At 37.9% G+C, this 12,161-nt stretch overlaps 1 protein-coding gene across 13 annotated transcripts in view; it reads right to left on the bottom strand.

Annotated features, from left to right (window-relative positions):
- Sox6 (SRY-box transcription factor 6) overlaps window positions 1-12,161 on the bottom strand; it is a 550,047-nt gene that overhangs the window by 275,306 nt on the left and 262,580 nt on the right. The gene's annotated exons all lie outside the window — the stretch shown is intronic.

The following is a 12,161-nucleotide window of genomic DNA, read 5'->3' on the forward strand; positions in this document are numbered from 1 at the left end:
TTTTACAGTTATGGCATCACAATTGGCAAAAGAATAATGTGAAGAGTCTGTTTTCATTGCAGGATCCTCGTGTTCTCACACCATGTAACTCACACCGGCAAGTTCTGTGCCACATCCGTGCCAGAGTGGATTTCAACCTTCTGTAATAGTATATGAAAGATGACATTGAACATAAGTGGACAAGCTGCAGTACAAAACAGCAACCACATGGATATGACTGATGGATGAGAAAGGGCTTTATTATTTATGGAAACTTAGAACACAGAGCACCTAATTGTCTCTCTCTTCTTAAAAGAGCAGTTAAGCACTGCTGTGGATCCTATGTCTTGTTGGACAACTGTTTCTATCAGGAATGCAGCTAACTGGAGCTCAACAAGCACAATAGTCGAGGCCACAGGTCACTTTCTCATGTAAAAGCAGCTAGCTAAGCCCACTGTCTTCCTTACCTAAGGGGAGCCCAAAGGTATGCTCCCAGACCTTAAGAGAAACCCATGCAGAAACCTCCCAACAATCAGAAACCTAACCAAGCAGCCACACTCCTGAGAAGTTACGCTTCACTTCAGGGTTGGTCACAGGAGTTTGCTGAGAGGAGAAACAGCCAGGTCTTCAGCTCAGCACTGCTCTGAAGCTGAGGAAGCCTCAACAGGCCTACTCTCAGCACTCAAAGGTGAGCGAAGCCATGCCCAGCACATTGATTTTTTCCTTCTTTACACCCAAACTCGTCACAGCAGCCCCAAATTAAAAAAGAAAGGTAGAAAGAAAAGGGAAGGTCTAGAAATTAGCAAACACAGCCTCAGGAGTTTTGAAGCCTTAGTTTAAACTTCAAAGAGCCAGTCTCTAATTCTTAAAAGAATTTCAAACAAGAAAGGCCATGTTTGTAAACTGAGGCTGAATCCCAGATGGAAAAATACCCAGTGGGCTTTTCAAACAGTCATTTTGGCAGTATGTCAGGATATAACAATGACCTATGATAGTGCTAGTTTTTCTCAGAAATTATTATTTATAAATATCTGATCATTTTTTAGACCAATTTGGCTCTACCGACATCTTGGCACAGCAGCCTTCACTGTTCGCCAGCATTCACTCATCCTCACTGTATGTGTGGATTTTACTAATTCACATTTTTAGGAGCCTGCTTAGTATTTGGTATTTTTTAAACATTAATGTGATGCTGTCTATAACTCCATGAAAGCTCAAGTTGCCTTACATTAAAGGTTTAAAAATAGGAAATAGTCATTTCTGCAAAACACAAATGCTAGGAAAGTCTGGGTCAAATCCGAATAAAGATCTAAATAGAGTTGCCAAGTTCAATGTTCTTGTAATGGCTTTTCCCATTTTATAAAATCCCAAGATTGCAAGTGTAGAGTTGTAGTGCATTCAACATTTCCTAGAATATTTAAATGTTGAAAAAATGTTTCTATCTGTCACTGTAGCATATGGAAAGAAACCTACATAGCTTATTAATGTCTTTGGAATTGTTTAAGAGGATTTAAAGATATGAGTTAAAAGAATTTCATAATCTTAATTTCAATTTCTCCTTTTCATTTAATAGTAGACATTCATTAGGACCCACACACTGTAATAAATTATAATAATTTCAAACAAGAATTAAATTACTAGGTACCTAGTGAAAGAGCCATTTTTTCTTAGGTACCCTGTAATCTAACTGTCAGATTTAAAATCTATTCCCAATCAACTCTTCACAACACTCACATTTATTCATCTATGTTAAATTAATAAAAGGTGTGAATAATGCTGACAAAATTGATCATTATTGTTCATGTAGATTTAGAAAATTATAAGGTAATCTAAAATGTAAAAGGAATTGAGAGAAACTATTAAGGTTCTTATAAATAAATTCATCCTATGCTATTTTTTCAAATCAAGACTGAAACTTCGATGAGACTTATTTAAATTGGCTACATATGCTATTTGATAAATTGTACAGTTTTAAAGCACAAACCGTTTTCATTATTTTTGACAAATATCAGCACAAAGAATCTAATATAGCCTTAAAGTGTAACAAATACTTTAGGAGCATATGGCAAGAGAATTCCAGAAAGTAAGAAGCTAATGGTACCCAGGGACCGTGTAGCTTGCTGAAGAACAGATGCAAGCACAGGGAATATGCAAGAGTCTCCCAGAACTAAACACTGCCCCTTCCTTTTTCTCTAGGTGTAGCAATGTAGGTAAGTTCACACTCATCCAACAGAGAAGTCCACATCTATTCCCGAACATGTCAGCAGTACTCCCCGTGTGGACCCTGTTTGCATACTCCAGTGTGCTCCACTCTCTGACCTCCCTGACCCTTCCCTTTCTAATGGGCATCCCTGAAGATAGGGGGAAGCATGGCGACATCTGTTCCCATTCACACCGATTTTAATTTACCAAAAGAGCGCCGCTATTTTCAGAGCAGACTCCAGAGCACAATGACAGATTTAGGGCCTTGGCTGAGGTTGCATTTCCAGTGTGTCAGCATTTCCTCCTCACAGAGAGTACATTCCAGGGGGTCACAACAGAGGAATCGCTGAAATTCTAGCTTCAGTGGAGACACTTTTCCCACCCTACTTATTTTGTCCTAACTGGAGCCGCCACTGCACTGACCTATCTGGTGGGCACCAGTGGTGGCCTGCAGTAACTGGGCTAAAGTTATCTCATCTTAAGCAAAAGGGAGGTTCTTTGGACCCTTCCTGTGAGGTTCTCCACACAATTATCTCTTCCAGAGCTGACTGAAATGTAATAGCTGTAGCATAACAATTTTATAACTACACATTTATAAAGGACTCATTTTTTAAAACACAGCCACATGCCCTGCCTGTTTCATAATCTGATCACAGGAACAGTTTTAAGTTACAAATATTCTTTCTAACCTAAGAGTTGCACAGTTACACAATTTTTTTTTTTATGGAGTGCTTTTTGCAGACAATTTAAATGCAAGTAAGGAAAGTCACTTACAGCCACACCACGGCAGTTTTCCTGGATAATCCAGAGTTTTTCAAGGCACAATATGAACAGCAACTTGGGAGAAACAATGCCCAAGTTGTGTTGTGATTACTCAGACATGAGCAGCTGAGCAGAGAAGACGGGCAATGGAATGTGTGCAGCAATCAGCTCTGTTGACTAATCAGAATTTGAGACACTGGAAGGTAATAAGGGTATTATAAAGAATGGCTTATTGAAGGAGCAGCTGTTTATGTGCAGCTCACTAGACTGCCATGGTATGTTTTGGTGAAAATGTTTAACTCCTTTTAAAATGATCATTAGAGAAGAGACGACAGCAAGTACCAAGAGGCAAGTTTGGAAGAATCAAAACACCGAGATTTAACAGCTTTGGGACGGTTATCTGGGAGCTTGGAAATGGTCAGAAATGCCAGTCCCAAGGCGCTTTTAAAATAAAAAGTACTTTCTATTCATTGTTGTTTATAAAAGCTTAGTAGTTAGGCCATCATCGTTACTAAACTGATGCAGGCACAGGGCGAGGCAGCAATATAATGGGGAAATCCTCAGGGCAGAACAAAAAGAAAGAGGCCCCTGAAAACAGCCATGGGACAAACACAAACCAGAGACTGCCTTGGAATTCAGAAATGGGCTTATTGCCTCAATAAACAGAAAGGTGGAGATGCCCATGTCAGTCACAATTTCAAGTTTCAAATGCTGTTTTTGCTCAAAATATAACAACTAACAGCCTCTCCTATTTTGATTTCAGAGGGTAAATAATTTTTAAAACACCAGGGAAGAATGTAAAACAATTATTTCATTTACTGATATTATTTCCACACAGTGACTCTCACCCCAGCTGAACTGTTGGTCACATTGAGTGTTAGCTTTATGCCTAGCTCATTCAGCATGTCCTTTACTTTCTCCCGAGAAGCAACTGTCTGGCCTTGTTCTGCCCCAATCACTTCTGGAACAACAACAAAAACCTACAGTATACCGTAAGAGTAACAAACATTTCTCTGGCTTTCTATAATATAGCATTATGAACATTTCTTTCTGACAAGTGTTCAGTAATATTTTTAAGCAGTCAGCAAGCAGTCAAAACTCTGCTATCTTTTTGTAACAGTTCACATGTCAAACTGGCGAAGTGCCCACAGTATAAGGCTGGAAAAAAAAAATCTATTTAATGTCTGCCCCACAAGGCGACATGAGGTTTGATTGGCAGAAAGTGGAGAGTGGCTTTTGATCGTGTGTCCTAACATGCAGTTCCAGCTCCTGTCTTCTCAGCTGATGGGCTCCACATTACCCATTCAAACAGCAGTGACAGAGCACTGTACCACTCCCCGGTTGCAGTCACACGCAGTGGGAGCTAGGCTGGGGACAGCACCACTGATTAAATATATCACTTTTTCAAGACAAGCAGGTTGTCTGAATCAAAGTTGGACAGAATAGACTCAACATTATTAAAAGGGGATATAAAACTCGGATTGAGTGATGTTCAGCCAGTTTGCACAGCCTCGGGGATTCCTGAGCTGACAGGGAGAATAAGGAAGAGCAGAACTCATAAAACAGGGCCAGAAATTAGCTGTGACACCTCGCCTATTTTCCCATCACTTCAGGACCAGTGAGTTTCAAAATCCTGGAGTCCCCTTTTCCCTTTTTAACTTTCATTTAAAAAAAAAAAATGAATTCAGCAGAGGAAGAAAAACACATGAAAGCGTGCTGACTGCAGTTTGTCAATTACTGTCTTACAAGGAATAAAACGGCAGATGCAGGCTTTTGCATCTCATTTAAAAATACACTAATACAGGTTCTTCTAATGAGGATCCTTATTTTTAGATTTTATTGCATTTATTCACTTGGAATTATAGTGTAACTTTTAAATCTAGGAATATTAGAATCATAGAAATCATGCAGTTTAACATTTTATAAGTTTTCTGACTAGCAGAAGCTATGGGAGAGCTGGTTATCATATTTAGCACTCCTATATTCTCTGCTACAGCATACATAGTATTTAAACATTTTTGCCTAAAATATGTTTACATACATAAACATCTAAAATGAAGACATGCTCAATACGAATTTTTATTGTCTCCATTTTTTTGAATTACTGAACATAGCTTCTTATAATGTGCAGGGTATCAACAGATACTTATGGAATATGAAGAAATAAAAACTAAAGTTGTTTTCTATTTGGAAAAGTAAAAATAAATGTCCAAAGAAATGACAAAACTATAACCAACTATCTGGCAATAGAAACTAAAGGAATAGACTAAAATTTAAACAATTGTCTGAAACAAATTATTTGAAATGGTCAGCCCATGTGTGATTTTAAAGCACTTAGAGAGTTTAATCTTTTCATATCTCTACTATGAGGACTGGCTTTTATTTATTTATGGTCGTTAGTGGCACACGCCAGCTTTTTCTTGGAACACCTATGTTCTTGTTATTCACTTTGGCATCACTGTGCATAGTTAGCAGCAACCTGCTTGTTAGATATTTAAGATATCATTAAAGGATTAACTATCCCTACCAAGGTGCAGACAGCTTTAATAGAGGAGGGGAAGGTGCTCAGCGGCACCCTCAAGCAAGACACCAAAGTAACTGGGCATGAGCAGGAACAACAGAGGCAACTGCTTGACAATGGAGAAAGTACAGAAAAAAAGCTGGGGTTAAATTTATAGTCACATATTCCTTATTGTATAATTCAACTAAATTACTTTAAATTTCTAAGTTAATTTAATGTTTTCTGGTATATATTGGTGAAGTCGCATACTAATTTTCAGAATAATCTTAATATGACGATGTTTGATTTATGTTCTATTTGCCACAAAATGTGCTATTTATAATTGATAAATTACTCTGTATTAATCAGATACACATTCTCCTGAATGAGAAATAAGTTATATGTCATATGGCATCTGTACTTTGTGTAGTGAAAGGCCTTTGAGGATGATGAAAACGGTAATAACAAATTTTATCCAAGTTCTCAAAGGCAAAACCAAGCAATCACGTTGAAATCTCGGGGTTTGATGTTAGAAAATTACCATGAAGAGGATAATTTGACTTCCTGTGTGAACCCAGATTTTTCTTTAAGAGGGAGGGGTAGGGGAGTCTTCCTAGGCAAATGCTTCTGAGACCCTGGAATGCTGCGAAACTGTATTTTCTCTTCTCCCAGATATAAATTATATCAGTACCCTTTCCGCACTGCCATGTGCATTTGACTAAAGCGTGCTGGGCACTGAGAGGAGACCGCCATGATGAGCTGTCAACTGGACCAGGTCCGAGGAAATCAGCCTGGCCTCCACGAGACTGCCAATGAAAACACATTAGACCAAGTAGATGTGCAGCTCTCCAAAGCATACCCTCCCTTTCTATAATCCAATTGTGAAAGAAGGAAAAATAGTCAGTGTTCAGAAGAAATTTTTGTGTAACTCCTACTTTGCCAGTTGAGTCTTTCATATTCTATGCTAGGAGATCCAAAGAAAGGCAGAATAAACCCACACAATATTTTGCAACAACATTTTAAAAATAGAGAAGGAATACTTTCTTTTTTAAAAAAAAAATCAAAATAATTAATTATTTTAGCCACTCTATTATTGCTTACAGTAATACATGGCAATAACATTTACATTGATTGAATTCTGTTTCCTTAATGTGAAATTTGTTTGGGGTTAATTAGCACGGCTGAGGAATAAGCTTAATAATTTTATCTTGTTTACACTGGAGGCAGTTTTCCGAGAGCACTGCTCAGGGAGGAAGTGACATCTAATTCCAGACAAAACATGGCGGTGAGGGCGGCTGCTCACTGTGGGGAGGCAAGCCAGGTCTTCCTCCTTGAGCAAGACTCCCACTACTTGGGGAGTCTAATGGCAACCATAGAAAGTTGTCAAATTATTTCTCAGACATGGTTAAGTTTTTAAAACAAATACCAAGCTGAGCAGGGAAGAAAGAAAAGACCGTATACAAATGGAGAAAGTCTCTGATATTAGACACCTTTACTGTCCCTTCCTAAAGAAAAAGCGGGTCTAATTAGTTGTCTTCCTAAAATGCGTACCTAGCATTTTTATTATGTATTATAACATTTTGCTCAGAGCTGACATTTTTATTCTGACAAGCACTGTCTGGAGAGCTCTCAATAAATAATACATTGACAATTTTCAGTAAATAAGCAGTGGACACAAATCGTTATCCTTACTTACAGCTGCCCCACTCTAATAGTGCTTTTACAAGGGAGGTGACTATTCAGTCTAATGCAATCCTCTCAGTGCTAGAAAGACATTTTCATTCATTACCATGGTCACAAGCACTTAAAGCACTTTTAAGCCCTGTTGCAAAACAGCAGGACTGGCAGAGTGAGTGGGGCTGACGAAAACTCAAGTTCTTCACCAGAGAAACCTGAGGCTGTTCGCCTAAACACTACAAAAATTCACTTCTGCTCAGGCCATCTCCACACCTCTAGACATGCTTTTCTAAGGAGAATACAGGGTTTCCTTTAGTAATTAAATGTCTATCTTGTTAAGGCTAAGATGTGTGGTGGTGGGCTTCGTTTTCTGTATTACTTATAGTTTCGTCAGTTAGTGGTATTCCTGAAGCACCATAGAGAGCCATGTTGTGACCTCTGCCTACATCTTTGATGAAGGTACAAAAACTAAAATAAAATTGGAATCCAAATGAATACATTTGAAAGCACACAATAACTTTTCTTCTTTGCTTTGACAATGTGCTTTCCCTGATGAGCTCTAAGACCAGCACCCTTGCCAGATTCACATTTTATTTATCTTTATGCTGTAGCATCAGTTCAACTGTTAAGCTATGTGGAAATGCAAACCTACAAAATAAGTAATCAAATGGAGAGTTGATATCTATATGTCTTGACCTAGCTCATCCACAGCTAGTATTTTTAACCTACTACTTAAAACTATGATCAATTATTTAACAAATTGTTAGGAAATTGATCATGGAACTGTATTATCCTGTTTGAAGTTAATTCTACAGTATGCCACTGTCATAGGCCATGTCATCATGTTTTGGTCAAATCCAGAACACATACCACTGAGGTACCAGATGATAGTGGAGTTAAAAGTTCATATCATTATAGTGACCATGTTGCCATAATGTAACTCCCTTCTCAGGTATTTTTTTACTGACCCTGGCATAAACAAACCCACTGTCCCACCAGTTTCCAAGAGTCAGTAATTGCCGAATGCAACTGTGTGGCGCATGTAACACTTGGTAGTGACAGCAAGCCACTGTGTCATTAATGTACTATTTTTTTTCTTGAGTGTTTTTGAACTTAACAAAAAGTTTACAGCATGCCAGCTATGCAGTCAGCATCCATTCTACATAAGATGAAGCTCATCTTGTGTCTACTGCATCTTTTGATGGCACCAAAGGGCAAGGTGTAGTGACTTCCATGTACCATCAAGAACTGTGACCCATCAAAATGAGTTCACTAAAAAAAAAGAAAAAGAAAAAGTTTACTCCATGGCAATGAGAGGCAAGGACCTCCAGAGCATATTTTTCTTTTTCTTGTATAGTTCCTCATACATCTGCGTGCTGGGTGTATTTTCCATCCACAGAGAGAATACTCAAACTTAGTACATCTAAAACTAAATATTTCTCTGAAACTTCTCATCCACGGGAGACAGATCATCTCAATAGTCTCAAATCTCTCTTCCAGTTGTCTCTCCAACCTCATACATCATAGCCAATTAGCAACTTCAACTGTATCTCTAAAGTCTGGTTCCTATATATCCTCTACTGATGTTTTAGCTGTTATCAGTATATGCCTAGGCCATTATACAATAGCCTACAACAGACTGTCCTTCATTGCCCATTGTCTTTTTGCTACTGATGGTCAGAATGCCAATAGTTACTTCCCATTTAAAAAAAAAATCCTATTCTGTCATTCATCCTTATATTTAAAGTTCTTGTCTGTTTTCCAGCATTAAACAATCAAATTCCATCTTATTTTTAGTATACCTTTGACCTATTTTTTACTTTCATTCAGATCTCCTGAATTTGACACAATAAACTTCCTGAGAAGTTCATTCATAACACTGAAATTTTATGTACATTTCTTTTCTACCTCAGATTCCAGCTTATCCCTTGTTCAGGATATTAAGCTTATAATTACTTAAAATTCAGTTTAAATTGTATACATAAATTTCTAGCTTAAGACAAAATAATGGTTCTGTCTTCTGCCCTGCTGCGTGCTACCAGCCTCCTCCTATTACAGCCTATACGGCCTTTACTCATTCCACTTTCCTCCCAGCAAACCTTAAGCCACTAAGAACAGTATCTATTCTTATATTTGCCTTCTTTTCCTCCTTTCCACTTTTACTGCTCTCACCTTGCTCTACTACAATAGATTTGAAAGAGCTTAATAAATAAATGCCTTGTAGAATTAATTATCAGGGCCACACATAGTCAAAGATTGCGGTGAATATGGTCCAACACACAGTCATAGATGCCTTTTAAAACGTATGAGATCTTAATAATCTATTTCATAACTTGATTGCAGTTCTCAAGAATGAACCTTGTAGATGACTATATGTTATAATGTTGAAAGGTTGGATGTGCCTGTAAGTCTGCCTATAAAAAATATCTAATATGATGGTGTACGTATTACTTATTAGGTCTTACCAGATTTTAATAGAAACTGGAGTAAATATGTATATCATTTGTACATCTTCAACACAGCAAGTTTTCAAGTATATGAATAGTATGTTCTTCTCTTAAATTTAGATTGCTGCTTTTTATGAGAATTTTGCAATTTCATATACAGATCCTGTACAAATGTCATAGGTGTATATCAAAAACATTTTTACTTTATTGAGAAATATTATAATAATATTGTTTTTAATTTTGTTTTCAAGTATTACTACAGTCCAAATGTTTCTGTCCTCCCAAACCCACATGCTAGAATAGAATCCCAAGTATGGTGGTATCAAGAGGTAAAGATTTGATGGCTGGGTCATGAATGAAGTTAGTGACCTTATGAGAGAGTACTATGAGTGCTTGCTTGTCCCTAACAACATACAAAGACATGGTATCAACTAAGAAGAAGGGAGTAACTAGGTCTTGGGAGTCCTCAACTTTGGTCATGTGAGCAATGGGTCTTTATTTCCCAGCTTGCAGCACTTTACTGTGGCAGCCTATATGTACTGACATGCCCCTAGTGCTGTGGAGAACTGCAATTAATCTCTGGTAATCTTGCCCTCTGACCCGTGAGTCACCATCCCAACATGTCCTCTGTTCTAGCCATTAGTGCAGCTGCTGGTGTTTCACTGTGCCATTTTGTTCCTGACTCCTAGGGGTGTCCTATGTAGCCAGTCCTGTCATTTACAATATGAATCAATGGAAGCAGACAGGGCTTTTCAAAAGAAGTAGTAACTATCCATTAGCTAGACATATAAAAATAAATTCTGACTTAAATCTCACACCTTATACAAAAGTTACCTCCAAAGTATATGTGGACTTAACTGTAAAGTATACAATTCTATACATCCTTTAGAGGAGAAAGTAGAAAACAATGTTTAAAATCCAGAACTTGGAAGTTGTTCTAAAATTTTATATTAAAAATATAGTCTATAAAGCAAAGAATTGTTCATCTAGTCCTCATTAAGACTCTAAACTTGCAGTTGTGTAAGCATATGGAAAGGCACGCTAACAACTGGAAGAAGATACTTCCAAACCATATCTCTAATGTAGGCCTACTACCTAGACTAACAAAGAACTGCCAAATACAATAGCAAAAGAAAATCTGGGCCAAGGTCTGAAAGACATTTCACGAACAAGGACACACAGACACCAAACAGCATGTACAATGGGTAACACTAATAATAAAAGAAATACAGATTAACTCACCATGAAACATCACAACATATCCATTAGAATGGCTAAAAGGAAAGTTAGAAAGCCAACTACTGACAAAGATACAAAGACACCAAGCCACTCCTTGGTGGCTAGTGGGAAAGAAACATTGCACAGTGACTCTAAAGCTGTGTAGCAGCTTTTTATCAAACTAAGACTGAAACCATCATCTAACCCAGTCATTATTCTGAATACTGATGACAGAAAAATAGAAACTTCTTTTCAGCCAAAAAGTGATAAGTTTTATAAATTTCTTAGTATTTTTTTGTGATATCACCGAACTGAAACCTGTATGGATGTCCTTGACCAGGGAATGTATTCATACTACAGAATAGAGAATATAAGAACTATTTGTATTCAAAGCAGCATTGATGAAGTAATAGAAGGAAATCTAGGCTGGAAAAAAGTCACAGAAGCTATTTTCCACTTGGTAAACAAGAATACAGCTTATCCCAGATGCTGACAACACAGCAGGTCCAGTCAGGGAGATAGTGAATGCAGTTTCCACCAGTGTGAGATCAACATGGATGGATAAGAGCTATTGACATGATGTGACTGCACAGAAAGACTTGAGACTTTGCATATGTCCATGGTAAACTGAGAACCAATTGGCTATAACTGCACAGGGCTGTGGTTTCAGAATAAAGAGTGTAATTCCAATCCAAGGGATAATGAAAAATGGTATCATACTAAAAGTCACATTCTCATTGGCAGAAAGACTTTTAAATAGGTCTCATATAGCTAAAAAGAGGGGCAAGTAATGTTACTAAAAGAGAAAATTGTTTTTGTCTCCACTGGCCTGCATTGCCGTTAAAATTATACTTAAAAGTCTAACTGTAAGAGTAAGGTAAATGCGAGGTAGGGGAGGCAGAAGGAAAAACTAGAAGCTAGTCAAGATAAGTTTCATTTGTTTTTTTCAATCAACAAACATTTATTTGGAGTTACAAGTGCTGGGAAACAGGCCTGGACAAGCCCTGGCTGATTCTCTACCTAAATGAAGTGGGAGACAATACAGAAGACAAGTGAGGAAGTCACAGGCAGTGAGTCTGTTAAAATGAAGTACACATATATGTCCATAGGATTTTGTGAGGCTTGGAATGGAGTCCAGTTGGCAGAGTTTTTGCATGTCATCCATGAAGCCTGCATCCAGAGACCCCCTAAACACACATACAACATAAAATCAGTTGTGGTGGCACAGGTCTTGAATCCTAGTACTTGGAAAGTGGAGGCAGAAGAATCAGAAGTTCAAGGAAAGTTTGAGGTCAGCATAGGCTAAATGAGTCCCTATACCTTCTCAAAAAGAGAGGAGGAAGAAGAGAAGAGGAGGGGAGGGGAGGGGAGGGGAG

This window comes from Mus pahari, chromosome 1, assembly GCF_900095145.1.
Source record: "Mus pahari chromosome 1, PAHARI_EIJ_v1.1, whole genome shotgun sequence".
Taxonomy (NCBI): domain Eukaryota; kingdom Metazoa; phylum Chordata; class Mammalia; order Rodentia; family Muridae; genus Mus; species Mus pahari.